Source organism: Bombina bombina, chromosome 4 (genome assembly GCF_027579735.1).
Source record: "Bombina bombina isolate aBomBom1 chromosome 4, aBomBom1.pri, whole genome shotgun sequence".
Lineage (NCBI taxonomy): Eukaryota > Metazoa > Chordata > Amphibia > Anura > Bombinatoridae > Bombina > Bombina bombina.
The window spans coordinates 243,850,148-243,864,732 of record NC_069502.1 but is presented as its reverse complement, the minus strand read 5'-3'; positions in this window follow the sequence as shown (position 1 = coordinate 243,864,732).

The window sequence follows — 14,585 nt, the reverse complement described above, 5'->3', positions numbered from 1 at the left end:
TTTCTCCATACACTTCAACGGGAAATGTGAAAATGCAATGACGATTTCGCATTCGTAGGTGTTTTTTTTCCAACATTTTTTCTCCATTGATCTCTATGGGGGAATACGTGCACGAGCACGCCAAGACAGAACTTGGTTTGTGTGCGGTATGGGAGTTACCACAGCATAACGCACGCAAAAAGAAAGTTGATTGACACTTGTAATGGTGGCACAATTACAGCTACATTGCATGCGGTGTGTTCGCAAAGGATTTACCGCGCAACTTTTAATCCGGGCCACAGTCTATTGCAACTTTGGTTAGTGCGTAAGCACGGAAATTAAAAGGCTTTCTTTAGCACGCACCATAGAACCTGTGGGGAGAAGGAAGTTAGCATGGTCAAAATATCTGAAGTCCAGAAGTTAGTGCGCCTGAGTCTTTTGCTCTCATGCTAACTTTTTTACCTTTTTTTCTTTTTGAGACAAGAGATATGTATGTTTATTTATTTGATTTTATTGATGTTTAAACATCAAGACAAATGTAACATCATTAATAACAAGTATGTTCTCATAGATAGTTGCATTACATAGATGCCATTGCACTTTGGGTACAAATAGTAATGGTAGAGCAGAATATATGAAATATATATGTAATATATAAACTAAATAAAATATTTAACATAACCTTAACAAATCTACGGCTAGATTTAGAGTTTTGTCGGTAAAGACCCGCGTAGCTAACGCTGCTTTTATTCCCAACGCACCCTTCCAACAACGCTGGTATTTAGAGTTGTCTGAGGGGCTGCGTTAGGCTCAAAAAAGGGTGCGTTGAGCCTAATGTAGCTCCACATCAACCCTCAATACCAGCGTTGCTTACGGTAGCGGTAAGCTGGAAAAACGTGCTCGTGCACGATATCCCCATAGGAAACAATGGTGCTGAGCTGTCTGAAAAAAAACCTAACACCTGCAAAAAAGCAGCGTTCAGCTCCTAACGCAGCCCCATTGTTTCCGATGGGGAAACACTTTCTAAGTCTGCACCTAACACCCTAACATGAACCCCGAGTCTAAACACCACTAATCTTACACTTATTAAACCCCAATCTGCCGCCCAGCTATCGCTGACCCCTGCATATTATTAATAACCCCTAATCTTCCGCTCCGGACACCGCCGCAACCTACATTATCACTATGAACCCCTAATCTGCTGCCCCTAACACCGCCGCCCCCTATATTATATTTATTAACCCCTAATCTTCCCCCCCAACATTGCCGCTACCTTACCTACACTTATTAACCCCTAATCTGCCGACTGGACCTCGCCGCCACTATAATAAATGTATTAACCCCTAAACCGCCACACTGTCGCCTCGCAAACACTATAATAAATTGTATTAACCCCTAATCTGCCCTCCCTAACATTGCCGCCACTTACCTACAATTATTAACCCCTAATCTCCCACCCGCACCATCCGTGCTACTATAATAAAGTTATTCACCACTAAACATAACTCTAACCCTAACCCTAACACCCCCTAACATAAATATAATTTATATTAAACAAAATAATATTCCTAAAATTAACTAAATTATTCCTATTTAAAACTAAATACTTACCTATAAAATAAACCCTAATATAGCTACAATATAACTAATAATTACATTCTAGCTATTTTAGGATTTATATTTATTTTACATGTAACTTTGTATTTATTTTAACTAGGTACAAAAGTGATTAAATAGTTAATAACTATTTAATAGCTACCTAGTTAAAATAAATACAAAATTACATGTAAAATAAATCCTAACCTAATTTACAATTAAACCTAACACTACACTATCATTAAATTAATTCAATAAATTAGCTACAATTAAATACAATTAAATAAACTATTCTATAATACAAAACAAAAAACAAACACTAAATTACAAAAAATAAAAAAGAATTACAAGCAGTTTAAACTAATTACACCTAATCTAAGCCCCCTAATAAATTAAAAAAGCCCCCAAAATAAAAAAATTCCCTATTTCAAAATACAAAAGTAATCAGCTCTTTTCCAGATTGAAGTTCAATCCGATTGGCTGATCCAATCAGCCAATCGTATTGAACTTGCATTCTATTGGCTGTTCCGATCAGCCAATAGAATGCAAGTTCAATACGATTGGCTGATTGGATCAGTCAATCGGATTGAACTTCAATCTGATTGGCTGATTGCATCAGCCAATCAGATTTGTTCTACCTTAATTCCGATTGGCTGATAGAATTCTATCAGCCAATCGGAATTGAAGGGACGCCATCTTGGATGACGTCCCTTAAAGGAACCTTCATTCGTCGTTAGTCCGTCGGGGAAGAAGGATGTTCCGCGTCGGCGGGATGAAGATGGATCCGGAAGAAAGAAGATAGAAGATGCCGCTTGGAAGAAGACATCGCCAGGATGGAAGACTTCTTCTTTGCCGCTTGGATCAAGACTTCTACCGGATAGAGGACATCTTCTTGCTCCGCTTGGATGAAGAATTAGGGTCGGCTGGTTGAAAACGACTCAAGGTAGGGAGATCTTCAGGGGGTTAGTGATAGGTGTTTTTAAGCGGGGTTTGGGTGGGTTAGAGTAGGGGTATGTGGGTTGTAATGTTGGGGGGGTATTGTATTTTTATTTTCAGGCAAAAGAGCTGATTACTTTGGGGCAAGGCCCCACAAAAAGCCCTTTTAAGGGCTGGTAAAAGAGCTGATTACTTTTGTATTTTAGAATAGGATAGGGAATTTTTTATTTTGGGGGGCTTTTTTATTTTATTAGGGGGCTTAGATTAGGTGTAATTAGTTTAAACTGCTTGTAATTCTTTTTTATTTTTTGTAACTTAGTGGGGTTTTTTTTGTATTATAGAATAGTTTATTTAATTGTATTTAATTGTAGGTAATTGTAGGTAATTTATTGAATTAATTTAATGATAGTATAGTGTTAGGTTTAATTGTAACTTAGGTTAGGATTTATTTTACATGTAATTTTGTATTTATTTTAACTAGGTAGCTATTAAATAGTTATTAACTATTTAATAGCTTTTGTACCTAGTTAAAATAAATACAAAGTTGCCTGTAAAATAAAAATAAATCCTAAAATAGCTACAATGTAATTATTAATTGTATTGTAGCTATATTAGGGTTTATTTTATAGGTAAGTATTTAGTTTTAAATAGGAATAATTTAGTTAATTTTCGGAATATTATTTCGTTTAATATAAATTATATTTATGTTAGGGGGTGTTAGGGTTAGGGGTATGTTAGGGTTAGGGTTAGACTTCGGTTTAGGGGTTAATAAATTTATTATAGTAGCGGCGACGGTGCGGGATTAGGGGTTAATAATTGTAGGTAGGTGGCAGCGATGTTAGGGAGGGCAGATTAGGGGTTAATAAAATTTATTATAGTGTTTGCGAGGCGGGAGTGCGGCGGTTTAGGGGTTAATACATTTATTATAGTGGCGGCGAGGTCCGGTCGGCAGATTAGGGGTTAATAAGTGTAGTTAGGTAGCGGCGACGTTGGTGGGGGCAGATTAGGGGTTAATAAATATAATATAGGGGTCAGCAATGTTAGGAGCAGCAGATTAGGGGTTCATAAGTATAACGTAGGTGGCAGCGATGTCCGGTCGGCAGATTAGGGGTTAAAAAAAATTATTAGAGTGGCGGCGATGTGGGGGGGCCTCGGTTTAGGGGTACATAGGTAGTTTATGGGTGTTAGTGTACTTTAGAGCACAGTAGTTAAGAGCTTTATATTCCGACGTTAGCCCTTAAAGCTCTTAACTACTGACTTTTTTTGGCGTTAGGAGTCTTGTCGATAGAGGCTGTACCGCTCACTTCTCCCCTGACTCCAAATACCAGCGTTAGGCATATCCCATTGAAAAGATAGGATACACAATTGGTGTAAGGGGATCTGCGGTAGCCTGGAATCACGGTAGGGAAGTGAGCGTTAGACCCTTTCCTGCCTGACTCTAAATACCAGCTGGCGGCCAAAAGCAGCGTTAGGACCCCTTAACACTGCTTTTGACGGCTAATGCCAAACTCTAAATCTAGCCACTAATTTTTATAAATGAGAGAATCCCCTTTTGTAAATATGATGGCCACTCTTTGACCGGTCTTAAAACTGTTAAAAAGAAAGCTTTAGGGGAGTTAACAACAGTTAGGAAAAAACAAATTTAATAACAAAACAAATTAAAAGATTTAAATGCCTCCCTTAAACCTATAACTATTGTAAGATATGTAAATAGCACCACTAGCAAGACCAGAAACTAGTATTTGAATACTTTGTTAGGTAAAGTATACAAAAATGAATATGGACTCCAAGGCTATATTGTAAATGATAAATCATCTCTACTAGGTTTTTTAGTCTGCCTGCTACATAAAGAACAAAGGGGCTTAAGGACTAAATCAACTTTTACGCAAAATAAATTACAGAGCTAATAAGTTGTAATATTAAAAAACATGATACCATCTCATACCTGCAGCCCGGCCGTAAGCCGCAGTTCTGGGAATAAATCTAATAAAGAGAATGTTTTCAAATGGCGATAGATTTAGTTTTTATGTATTAGCCTTTAGCCCTGACTAATTAAAAAATTGGGGGAGCTCAAGTTTTTGACAATGATCCTCTCTCAACATTTGTGACTTATAAGTGCATCAAGTTAACTTTAATATTAAAGGATCCCTCTGGTCAAAAACAGCATATTAACTTGACTTCTTCTAGATATATATCACTGTCATAGTAATAAGATATGAAATTCAATTATATTCCCATTGTGGCAATAGGATAATCAGATATAATACGTATAAACATATTGTGAAATAAGTAATGGGACACTGTAAACATTAGACTACTATACCATAATGTACTTAACATACTGTATTTCAGTAAGTAATACTTTGATTATTAAAATTAAATGGAGATGAGAAAATGAATTGTGTGGAACATAGGAAGTATAGAAATCGTTCCAGAGTAATTGTGACTGTAGGTAACTGTGTCTGTATTGGATCTCAAAGAAAGGCATGAAAATTTAGCTGGTAATGATCCTGTAATTCTGCTCCAGAGTGAACCCTTTTTGTGGATAGCAGTGTATAGTGTTGTTTATGGTAGTTATTTTCTCAGGCTTGGGGATCTGCTACGACTATCTGATGTGTCTTCCCTCTGAATGCCAGCCACAACAGGACATATCCATGGCCCTTTCAGTGAGCCTGAGGTGTCTCAGCACCAGGATCGTAAAATAGTTGCAGAGTCCATCTCCACATCCATCATCTTCGCAGTCGCCTGGTAGATTGTTCGAAAGCGTTGGACCACTATACTCCATTGGGAGACAAAGTTGATCCTGTGTGGACTCTGTATATGGAACACAACATATAGAGCCTGTACTGAAAACGTTTGTTAGAATTGGTGTCCATGATAGCAGAGGACAGGTCAGCTGCATGTTCTCGAGTTTTTATCTGTTGTGGATGTTCAAAGTGATCTCTCTCTAGTATAGATTATATCTTTAGCTCAAACTGCAAGAGAAGCTCATCTAGGTGTAGTGTTAGTTTCTGGTCCCATATGGTTATTGGTAATAAACTTATTGTATAGTCTTTTTTATTTTTATTTTTTTTTTTTTTAAATAATTTTTATTGAGGTATTTTGAAAGGCATACATCAATTATGTAAATAAATTTTTGCACTACATGTTACATACGATAAAGGCTTCAATGTTCCTGGAGTAGCAAAATAAACACATAAGGAATTAGAAAAAAAAGAACAACAGGTTACATATCATGTAGACATTGTATATAGAGGATGCCCAGCACTAAGAGACCTTCTAAAAGCATTAAGGTAGAGGAAGGCGAATATAGGCCGAAAAGGCCATCTTTGGATCTCATCATTATACCTCGGTTTTATAACATTTAAAATGTAGAATGGAATATATTAAATGTGCTATAACAAAATCAAAACCAAAACCCCCCTAATAATAATAAGTAGGAACCATATGAGAGCCTTCTGACCCACACATCAAGGTATTAACTGCTATATATCTGGTCTTAAAAAGGTCCCTGAAATATGTTGAAGGGCTAAGAAACTCAGCAGGTACAATTCAAGCAGACTTACTAGTCTGATCAAAATAGGTGGGTTCCGTATTATGGTGCAATAAGGAGTAGAAGGGATACTAAGGGGGTGATGGAAGGTGCGGTATAGGCAAGAGAAACCGCTTTTTTAATTCTCCTAGAACTAGGAGACATATTATGGAGTAGTGGGGGGGGAGGTGGTAAGATAAATACAATGAATGGAGTATATGCCAAAGGAGACTTTCAAGGGGTAGGGCATCAATTATATAGTATTAGTATGTTGAGGAGGAGGACAAGTGAAACTGTAAGGAAGACAGGGTGTGCATAGAGATTATAGACTCAACTAGCTAGTGTTTTTGATCAGTCCTGCTGATCTAAATAAAGTAGGTAAAGTCAGTAGCTTGGAATTAAGAGTAAATACTAAGAGATTAAGTAGTTTATGGTAAATCTTTTGCATCTAGGGTGAAAAAAGTACTACTAGGGATGCTGCACAATAGACAATTGGTTAGCCTATGTACACTAAATATAGACATCATTAAACTTTAAACTTTGGAGAGTTCAGAGTTGTTGCCACTGTGAAGCGAGATTAAAACATGCTGAAATTCTTTTTATTTATTTTTTATTTATTTATTTTTCCTTTTTTTTTTGTTCTGGGAGTTAGTCTGATAGGGTGCAAAATGATAAGTTAAACTTAGTGAGGAAGAGGAAGGGTATGTAGATCATTCTAAGATACTGCTTGATATTGGGGAGATATAGTTACATACATATAATATACCTGTTTAGTATAAAAGTACGGTTGTAGCAACATTGCTTCTATTGGAGTACGGGATAGGGGTATAAATCTGCTTTTATGGCAATAGTATGTCTTAGCAACCATGTTAGTTGGATATGGGCCCTATATCCAACAATAAGCTATTGTGTCAAATTTAATTATCTCCTTCCCATATGTACAATAGATGGGCAGCTACCAATTTCGCAACATGTCAGAACAATTTAAACTTATATGAGTATAGAAAAGAAAAGTAAACATACTCAGAATAGTGTTATGAAAGGCAATACATGTGATGGTAAAAACATGCCACACATCAACAGCAAACAGTATGAAACAATCAACTGGGTTATGATAGCAGAGGATAACATTTGAACCCCAAAACTGGCCAACCCCCGAAAGTTAGTGAAATACACTGGGAAAGTTCTCTGTATGTGTTCATGGTCCCTCTAGTTGGCTTGCAGCCTGTGTGCAAAACAAAGCAATGGACCGGTATGTTATAAGAGAGAACATTTTACCCAACTCCAGAACGCAAAGCTAGGGAGAAAGCTGTGCTGCAGATCTGGCAATAGAAATCTCTGCAGTGATTAATGTGTCCCCCGGGGTCCCAGTGCACAGCCACAAAGTCTATTTTCCCCATCTGAAGTACATGCTCTAATGACGGTGGCCAGCTCTCCTCAATAGCCAAGTTGCGGTAGTCGCGGCATAGATGAGAATCAGAAGCACTGAGTTCTGCCAGCCGTATAGAGTCCGCTCCGGGCAATCTATGAAGTTTGAGGGAGTGCCGGAAAGGTAACTGATAGGCAGAAATCGGGCGCGGTCCCTGCACCCACAGCCAAGCGTTAATGCACTGAAGTGTGTCTGCCTGTGGCATTACTCCAAGCCTATCACTAGGTTTATCCATTCGCAAGCCACATAGCACAGCTTCCGATTCCCATTCCTCCTCAGGGATAGTGATCTCCCAAGCCACCACCATATCGCAGCATAATGCATTCTGTGCAGGTCTTGATGATAAGTATGGCGGCTGCCGGGGATTCGCTGCTTTCACTATGTCGCCACACTCCTCCTCAGAGATAGTTAGGGTAGATAAGAAGGCGGTATGCGTAGTAGTAGAGTTGTAAGCCTCTTCAACTGCATCTAGTAGAGTTTGATTATGATGCTCTAGCAAGTCCATTATCTGGCTTAGGAGAAGCGCAGCCATGTTTTCTATGCCCCTGTTTTAGGCCAGGCTTCACGTGGCGTATCTGAAGAGGTATAATCAATATAATATCCTCATTGCAGTGTTCTCTTCTTCTCCCCTGGCTTGGGATAGCTGGCAGTTGTATGAGATGTAAGATTATTAGAATATTAGAAGCTTAGGCTCATCATGCATAAGTTAGACTTTGTATTTATAATTGAAAGCCAGGAGCTTCATAAAAACACGTCCGGCCATGTTAGCAGCTGGCTCCGCCCCTCGTATAGTCTTTTTTAGATACTGTCACAAATTCGATTATAATAGTGGAGGCTTTTAAAACAATATTCCTTGGATTTGAAGAGGCAGATGACCTGTGTTACCGGGGGGAGGGTGTGCTCGGCCCAGTAGGTAACCGCCGCTTTAGGCATCGGTATTCTGTTCAGCTGCTCTGCAGTCATGAGTACAAATTTGTTATATGCAAGATCTACAAAGCCTTGCAGACCTAAGATATAGCTTTTCTTCTTTAGAGGCTGTAATTAGGTTTAAGTAATCGGCGGATCAACTCAGCCTCTTCTGGAGTTCCTGAAATTGCGACCGTCCCCCAACTTTTTACCTTGAGCACAGTTAGTGCTCATGAGCGATAAAAAAATATTGCTCCACTTGTAATATAGGCCATTATGTGCTGTGTTATTTTGCTCTTGATCAATTATTAATAAAAGTGAAATGGTTAACAAAAGCTTTTTTAACACACCCGATACATAAATAGCATATCCTGTACTTGTAATGGGAAGCGGTAGTAGTGAGCTTGCTGGCTCATATTGCAAGTAGTTGGTTAAGTGTTACATTTCACTTAAGAAATACAGCTTTTGCATTTGGGGCTTTCGAAAACCAGGTATTAACTGTTATTGCTTCCTATTGTGCATAAAAAAACATGGAAAGTGTGTAGCAAAAAACTGAAAATCTCCACTACTAGAGCTGAATTTTTGTGCTCTGTCAGCTAAGTGCTCAAGTTTTATCCAACATTTTATTTGTATTTTAGTTCAAGTCCTCTTAGAAAAGTTTTATCTGAGAAAAGGAATGCACCTTTGCGTCCTGACATGTATATTGTAGAATGCATTATCCTTCCCCATACAGAACATATTAACCATGAACTTATATTACCAATGAAAACAAGGCAAGTGGTATGGATTGTTTTTTAGCGATATTAAAGTTTCATACAGTTCACATTTTTGCATTCCATTTTAATCTGGCCATTAGGGTTTTTTTGTTGATAAGGCACATTTGTATACTTAAAGGGACAGTCAACACCAGATTTTTTTTTTTTTTTAAAGATAGGTAATCCCTATCTTTCAACAAACAATACCAAGAGAACAAAGCAAAATTGGTGATATAATTAAATTGGAAAGTTGTTTAAAATTACATGCCCTTTCACTTTTTCACATTATTATTTATTATTTTTGGCACACCTTTTTCCCACACAACACGCACTTCCCTCTTTCCCCTTTTATAATTTATGCACAATTATTAACATATGGATAAATGTTTTTCCACAAACACCAAAACTCCCCCCACCAATATGGCTGGGAGGCAGAGAGACAAAAGAAATAAAACCACAGCAGAGACCACAGTAGACACCCCCACTGTTAGCCCAAATGCTCCACAGATCAATGAACCATTAAATTTACAAGCATTAGTCACAAGTATATCGGAGGCCCTGACTCCAAAATTTGATCTTTTAAGAAGTGAAATCAAACAGGACATAAACACACTCACAGCAGAAATCCGTCAGTTCTCTAACAGATTAACAGAAGCAGAACAAAGGATTTCAGACTTAGAAGATAATACATCAATCCATAATACCAAAATAGACACAATGAATGATAAACTTATAAAAATACAGACAAAGTTAGAAGATTTAGAGAATCGTGCTAGACGTAGCAATTTCAGAGTAATAGGAGTGCCCGAACTGAAGCAATACGAAGATCAAGATAAACTGTTAACTATAACATTGCCACAATTGCTACAAATCCCACAAACACACCCAAGGATAGTACTCGAGAGAGCTCATAGAATAGGATGGCAAAAACCAGACAGAGAAGAGGCCAGACCCAGGCCAATAATAGCTAAAGTATTAAATTATCAAGACAAATTGCTAATATTACAACACTTTAAAAAAAATCAGCCTATAATGCTGGGGGAGACAAAAATTATGATTTTTCAGGATTTTTCTGCAGAGACCTCTGCTAAAAGAAGGGAATTGGCCCCTTTATGCACTAAATTGATAAATCAGGGGCATCGCGCCACTATTGTATACCCAGCAAGACTGAGAATAACAATGAATAATGAGACACAATTTTTTGACTCTGCGAGAGAAGCGGAGAAATATGTCACCCAGCAGTTAACAACAGAACAGGACAGGACTTAAACTCAATGCCTATTCCAATACATAACAATGGAATATGATTTAGATTATGGCTAGAATCACAAAAAATTTAATGGCCCTAGCTGGGATAAAAACTTTGAAGTATATTAATAATCCCATAAAAGAGGGGGAAGTTAAAAGGGGTTTTTTTTTTTTTTTTTTCTTCTTCTTGCTCCCTTCCTATTATAGATGATGACTAACATGGCACATGGCTTTAGGATGGCTTCTTGGAATATTGGGGGCTTAACATCACCTATTAAACGTAAAACTATAATCACTTACTTAAAAAAGAAAAATATAGACATTGCTTTCATACAGGAAACTCATTTAAAAGTAGAAGAAGTCTCTAAATTAAAAAGTTCCTGGGTTAAAGAAGTTTTGGCCTCACCCAGCATTCAACTCAAGGGGGGAGTGGCAATATTACTAGGGAAAAAATTAAAATATCAAATTAACCATATAAATTCAGACCCGGAGGGGAGGTTTCTAATGGCAAAAATTAAAATAGATACAACATTATATACGTTATGCAATATATATGCTCCTAATGTCTTTAGTTCTTCCTTCTGGGACACTCTTCAAGCCAATATAATGACCTATACAGAAGGATTTTTAATATTAGGAGGGGACTTTAACATGTCGCCTCAATACCCTTTAGACAGGTTAAGACATAAAAGCCCCTCCCTTAGAACTAAAAGGGATAACTTAGAAACTAAAATGTTCTTAAAACTCTTTCGAAATCTTAGGGTCAGGGATATCTGGAGATCACAAAATCCAGACGCCAGAAACTTTACGTGCTTGTCCAAAGCTCATAAGTCACTCTCAAGGATTGACCTATTTCTTATAGATGAAAGACTTTGTAAATTTAGACCTACTGCAGAAATCCTTTCTATTTGTATCTCGGATCATGCTCCAATTTTGTTAGAATTTAATGCTATTAATAATATTCCAAAATATTCAAGATTTTTTTTTCCCAATTATTTAGCGGCAGACCTCAAATTTAAGAATTGGCTTAATAATAAATTCCAAGAATTTATTTCTTTTAATAAAGAATATATAAACCGACCCATTATCCTATGGGAAACTGCAAAAGCAGTATTTAGAGGAGAAATCCTAGCCTATACAATAAATAGAACAAAGAAATTTAAGACTCAGGAAAGGGAAATGTTGAAATCCATATCTAACACATATAATTCGTATCTCCTAGAAAAAACAGCAAGAAACTGGTCACGATACGTACAAGCACTAAAAGTAAGAGACTCCTCTTTGCTATATAAGACCACTCAGAGAGATTTAAAATTCCAATCCCGACTCTATAGATATGGGAGTAAAACGGGAAAACTTCTTGCCAACTTAGTAAAAAGGGAGAAACAATCCCCAAATATTGACTCATTAAAGAAAGACGATAGAATTATAACAGCACCAGATGAACTTTTACAATATTTTTCCGATTACTATCAAGATTTATATTCCTTAAAAAGTTCAAATTCCAAGGAACAGGAACATTTTTGGAGTAAAATTACAACTGAAGTCATGTCCCCAGAGCTAATTGATTCTCTCAACTCTCCCATAATGGAAACTGAAATATCTAAGGCAATACAAAATCTTTCCCTTAATAAATCTCCAGGTCTGGATGGGCTACCGAATGAATTTTATAAAATACTTTCACCAAATCTGCTACCATACCTATCCTTATTATATAATGATATTTACATAAAGAACAATACCCCACCATCAAGTTTTACGGCCTCATATACTACTCTAATACTCAAACCCGGGAAGGAACCAGATAAGAAAGAATCTTATAGGCCAATCGCATTGTTAAATGTAGACTATAAAATTATGTCATCAATCTTAGCTTCTAGGTTACAAATACTACTTCCTAAAATTATTCATAAAGATCAGGCAGGGTTTATGTCTAAACGAAATTCATCAGCAAAGATAAGAGAACTCTTTCTAACCATAGATTATCACTGGGCCAAAGAAGAGGTCGAGAGGGATAGAGAGGGAGACACTCCTGACTCTGCAATTATATCAATCGATGCAGAGAAAGCTTTCGATTCAGTCCATTTTGACCACTTGTTAAACTCTCTTCAGCAATTTGGTTTTCATGGAAATTTTCTTAACATCATCCATAATTTATATAAAAATGCTTCTACTAAACTCTTAGTCAATGGACTAATTTCCTCAAACATCTTTCTCAAAAGAGGAACTCGTCAGGGGTGTCCTCTCTCCCCTCTGCTCTTTAATATTTCTATCGAACCATTAGCTATATTTATTAGGCAACATCTTAATGGTATTAAAGTGGGTAAGAAAGAAATGAGAATTGCACTATACGCTGATGACATTCTAATATACATTTCAAATACTTCTATAAATATACCTAAACTAGTCTCTATTATTAAAAAATTTGGCTCCTTCTCGGGATATAGGGTAAACACTTCTAAAACTGAATTACTATGGATCAAAAAAATTAAAGATTCATTGGTGAATATTCCATTTAAAATAGTGACTAATTCATTCAAATACTTGGGTATCTCAGTTTCCTCAAATCCTAATGAATGGTATAATCTTAACATATTACCAGTTTTGAACAGAATTAAAGATAACTTTTTTGGCTAAAAATACAATACTGGCTTGGGGCAATAGGAGCCTCCCCTCCAACACTATCACCATTACACATAATATTTCTTTGGAAAGTCCCGCAGGAGAGGCTCATGAATACCAAGATTGTAAACTTAGCTATCTTGGCAGCAAGATACTTAATTCTTAAAAAATGGAAAAGTAGGACACCCCCCAGTATCCAAGAGGTTAAAAATTGTCTTAAAAAGCAGTGCATACTTGAGCAGATAGATACGGATTTAAATAATGAAAATAGCGTAACAAGATTTTTCAGAAAATGGTCAATCTTTATTAAATCCTTCTCTTTAAGTGAAATTGAATACCTAATCTATCCGTTCAGAAACACAGAGTTAGTGCTACTAGGGATATGGTAATCCGACGGAGAGAGAGAGGAGGGAGGGGAAGAGGGAAGAGAGGGGATGAATTAATTCCCCTTTTTTTTTTTTTTGTTCCCCCATCTGTTGTTGTCGTACTTCTTCATACTTGTTTACAAATTGTTTAGTTTAAAAAAGGGAAGTGGGAACACCATGAGGAGAGAGAGAGAGGATGAGAGAGAGTGAGAGGGAGAGGAGGGGAGTGTAGAAGGAGGAGGGACGAAGACGGGAAGAGGCAAGAGGAGGAGAAAGAGGAAAATTTTTCTTCTAGGGCTCAATAGGAAAATAAAGAGAGAAAGTATCAGTCGAGGAAGAATCAATCCTTTTTTTATTTTCTGATCGATCTTTTAAACTGATAAGTAACAAAAACTAGATATATAATGTTTAACGGTTTATGAATTGATATCATACAATGTTCAGAAATTGTTTATTTTCAAATTCGGAGCTGTGTCTCCAAGACAATGACAGAACAATCTGGAGCTGCGTCTCTATAATTTATGTCTATTTTGCTAATTACTTTCTTTTCTGTATGTATTGACTGAAAATGTGAAAAATAAATATTTAAAAAAAAAAAATTACATGCCCTATTTGAAACATGAAAGTTTTTTTTGGACTTGACTGTCCCTTTAACCCCTTAATGACAACTGACGTACCAGGTACGTCATGCATTAACTAACAGTTAATGACAATGGACGTACCTGGTACGTCAGTTGTCTAAGAGAGTGCTGGAAGCGATCGCAATCGCTTCCAGCAGCTCTCAGGGTATTGCAGTGATGCCTCCATATGGAGGCATCCTGCAATACCATTTAGAAGACTCCGATGCAGAGAGAGCCACTCTGTGGCCCTCTCTGCACCGGTAGCGATGGTGCCGGTTCGTTGGTGGGTGGGAGCGTAACAGGGAGGCGGGTGGGCGGCCCATCGCTACCCGGCATCCGGTCCCTAGAAGTGCAATGTGCACGCCGGGTGCCGGGAGCGTGCGGGGGGCGCGCGTGCGCGTGCATGTGCGCGCGTGCGCGCGTGCGCGACCGCGCATTAGCTGGCAAAGACACTGACACCAATGAGGAGGGAAGATGGGGGATATATTAAAAATAATATAAAAGGATCTGGGAGGGGGAGGGGGATAGGGGTATTGTGGGGGGCTGCTACACTACAGAAAACATACAAAAAAGCAAAAGAACAAAAAACACTTTTGT